This window comes from Marmota marmota, unplaced genomic scaffold, assembly GCF_001458135.2.
Source record: "Marmota marmota marmota unplaced genomic scaffold, marMar, whole genome shotgun sequence".
Lineage (NCBI taxonomy): Eukaryota > Metazoa > Chordata > Mammalia > Rodentia > Sciuridae > Marmota > Marmota marmota.
The window spans coordinates 2,227,263-2,231,377 of NW_026000272.1; positions in this window are offsets into that span (position 1 = coordinate 2,227,263).

Sequence of the window (4,115 nt, forward strand, 5' to 3'; positions counted from 1 at the left end):
AGAAGTAAAGTAACTTACTCAAGAAGTCAAGACAGGCTTCAAACCCAGAATGAGCTAACTTCACATTCATGTTCTTTCCACTGTAACACACCTTGGAGCCTACTATCTTTTTGTTTTAACTTTTTTAATTGGTTTTATTTTATTTGTTTAATGTTTCTTTTTTACTTTTATTGATTTTTTAAAAATACATGACAGTGGAATGCATTACAATTCTTGTTACACATATAGAGCACAATTTTTCATATTTTTGTATATAGAGTATGTTCACGCCAATTCATGCCTTTATACTTTGTGTTTTTTTGCATTCCCATTCTTATTACACATATATAACAGAATTTTTGTATCTCTGTTTATATATAAAGTATATTGACACCCAATTCATGTCTTCATACATGGACTTTATATAATGATGACCATCACATTCCACCACCCTTGCTAATCCCCTACCCCCTCCCTTTCCCTCCCACCCCTCTTCCCTATCTAGAGTTCTATTCCTCCCATGCTCCTCCTCCCTACCCCACTGTGAGTCAGCCTCCTTATATCAGAGAAAACATTTGGCATTTGTTTTTGGGGGGTATTGGCTAACTTCACTTAACATTATCTTCTCCAACGCCATCCATTTACCTGCAAATGCCATTATTTTTATGCTCTCTTAGTGCTGAGTAAAATTCCATTTTTTATCCATTCATCTAGGTTGGCTCCACAGTTTAGCTATTGTGAATTGTGCTGCTATAAACATTGACGTGGCTGTGACCCTGTAGTATGCTGTTTTTAAGTCCTTTGGGTATTGTCTGGGGAGACGGATAGCTGGGTCAAATGGTGGATGCATTCCTAGATTTCTAAGGAATCTGCATAATGCTTTCCATATTGGCTGTACCAATTTAATGTTTTAAGTTTTAATTGTGAAATAATTATAGATGCACAGGAAACAGAGAAGTTACTAAAGAGAGGCTTTCTGTATTCCTTATACAGTTTTCCCCAATTTTAACATTTCATGTAAATGCAGTACAATATCAAAACTAGGAAATTAACATTGCTCTAACCTATGTATAGTTCTGTGTTGTTTGGTTACATGTGTGGATTCCTGTTACTATCATTGCCATCAAGATACAGAATTCTTCCATCACCACAGTGATTTTCCCTGTTCTATCACTTTATAAAGACACACAAACATACACTCTCCCACTTATCATACCTAAGCCTGACAACAACAAATCTTTTATCCATCTCCCTATTTTTTCATTTTGAGAATATTAAATGAAACTGACTTTTTCACTTATCACAGTCACAATAACCTTAAGATCCATCCAAGTTGTTACACATACCAGTATTTCATTTTTAGTCATTACTGAATACTCCCTTCCTGGTAAGGATGTCCATAGTTTGTTTAAGTATTTATGCATTGAAGGACAATTGGGGTGTTTCCAATTTTGAATTATTACAAATTAAAGGTGTTATGAATATTTGCATATAAGTTTCTTTTGTGAAAATATGTTTTTGCTTCTCTAGAATAAATGGCCAAGAAAGTGATTGCTGGGTTGTACATTAGTTGCATATTTAGTTTTACAAGAAATTGTGAAACTGTGGCTGTAGCAGTTTACATTATGGCCAACAATGTATGAGTGATGCAGTTTTTCTGTATCCTCTCCAGCATCTGGTGTGTCACTATTTTTTTAATTTAAATATTCTAATAGGTGTATAATTGATATCTCATTGTGAGTTTAATTTTTATTTTCCTGATAGCTAGTGAGGTTGAGCATCTTTTCATTTGCTCATTAGCCATCTCTGGATTATCTTCTGTGAAATGCCTCTTCATGTCTTTTTCTATTTTCAAATAGGAATGTTTTGTTGTTGTCATTTGTTGTTGATTTTTGAGAGCTCTTAGTATATTTGAGATACAAGTCCTTTATTGGATACATAATTTAAATATTTTTCCCAGTCTGTAGTTTCTCTTTTCATCCTCTTAACAGCATCTTTCTTAAGCAAAATATTTAATTTTGATGGAGTTCGATTAATCTATTTTTTCCTCTTATGGTTCACATCAAGCCTAAGAATTCTTCACCAGGTGCCAGTTACTCAAGACTTTCCTGTTTTCTTCTGAAGGTGTTATATTTTGTGTTTACATTTAAATCTGCTGTTCCTGTTGAGGTGGATTTTGCATGAAGTATAAAAAAGGTTGGGATCCTTTTCTCTCCTTTCCTTCCTCCCTCCCTCCTCCTATTCTTCCTCCTTCCTTTGTAGTTATAGATATGTAATTGCTCCAGCACCACTTGTTGAAAACACTGCCCTTCCTCCATTGAATTGCTTTTCAAGCTTTGGTAAACAATCTGTTGGGGCTGGTAACTGCAACATCCTGGAAGGCTGAAACAGGAGGATCCTACATTTGAAGCCATCTCTAGCAGCTTAGTAGGCCCTAAGCAATTTAGTAAGACCTTGTCTCAAAACAAAATATAAAAAGGCCTGGGGATGTGGCTCAGTGGTAAAGTGCCCCTGAGTTCAATCCCCAGTACATAAATTAATTAATTAATTAATTAAAAATTAAATCTAGTTGGGCATATTTATGTTGGTCTATTTAGGGGTTCTCTGTTCTGTCCCATTCATCTATGTAATTATCCCTGTGCCCAAACCACACTATCCTGATACTGTTGTTATGCATTGAACTGAGTTATCCTTCTTACTTAATATTAATTTTTTTAAAAAATTGTTTTAACTGTTCTAGTTCCTTTCTTTTTTCATATAAATTTAAGGATAATATTGTCTATATTCACAAAATATCCTGCTGGGATTTTGATAGTAATTTCAATAAAACTATGTAGCAATTTAGAGAGAATTGACATCTTTACTATGTTGAGGCTTTTAATACCTGAACATGATAAGTTTCTTAATATATTTAGCTCTTCTTTGATTTCTTTCATTAGCATGCTATACTTTTATAGCATAAAAATACAATGCATGTGCTTTTAGATTTATAGCTAAATACTTCCTTCTTTTTTGAAGTTATTGTAAATGGTATTGTACCTTTAATTTAGGTTTCCTAATGCTTATTCTTAATATATTGAAGTAAAACTGATTTCTGTGTATTGATCATGCATTTTTTAACCTTGCTGAACTCACTCATGACTTGTTTTCTAGATGTTTTTGGATTTTTCACTGCTAGAACTCAAACCCAGGATTTCACATGTTCTACCACTGAGCTACACCCCTAGCCCCAAGCTTTGGGATTTTTAGCATAAACAGTATTTTATTTACAAGTAGGGACAGTTTTATTTCTTTCTTTCCAATCTGTATTTCAGTTACTTCCTATTTTTCTTATTGATCTATCTAGGACTTCCAGCACTATGTTGAGTAAGAGTGGTAATAGTGAATATTCTTGTTTATTCTTGATCTAAGAAAATGCTTAATTTTCCACCATTAAGTATGATGTTAGTTGCAGGTATTATTATGTAGTTGCTCTTAATCAGTTGAGGAAGTTCCCTTTGTATTAATTTGCTTTGACTACCAAAACACAATATCACAGACTTGCTGGCTTAAATAAGAGAGGTGGGGACAGAGGGACCAATATCTGGTGTCTCTACCTCTTCTTATAATTCTATTGCCTAGGAACTCAACCATATGGCTGCATTTAAATTAATTGTCTTCTTTATGGCCCCAAATGTGCCTCTAAATACAGGCATCTTGGGGTTAGGCCTTCCATATATAAATTGGGGTGGAGGTGTTACAATTCATTCCATAACATCCTCTCTTCTTAGAGTTTTTTTTTAAAGAAAACTTCATAAATGGTTGTTGGATTATTCCACATGGTACTTTTTTTAATTGATTACTATTTTTCTTTCTTAGCCAGTCGAAATAATTGATTACATTGATTGCAAATATTGAGGCAGACTTGTACGTTGCAACAAACCACATCTAGTCATGAAGTAGAAATCTTTCATATTTTTATTTCTATTGCTAACATATTTTTAATTTTTTTTAGTTGTCAAAGGACCTTTATTTTATTTATTTGTATTCAGTGCTAAGAATTTAACCCAGTGCCTCACACATACCAGGTAAGTACTCTACACTGAGCCACAACCCCAGCCCTCCTATTGCTAAAATATTTTGAAAGAATATATATA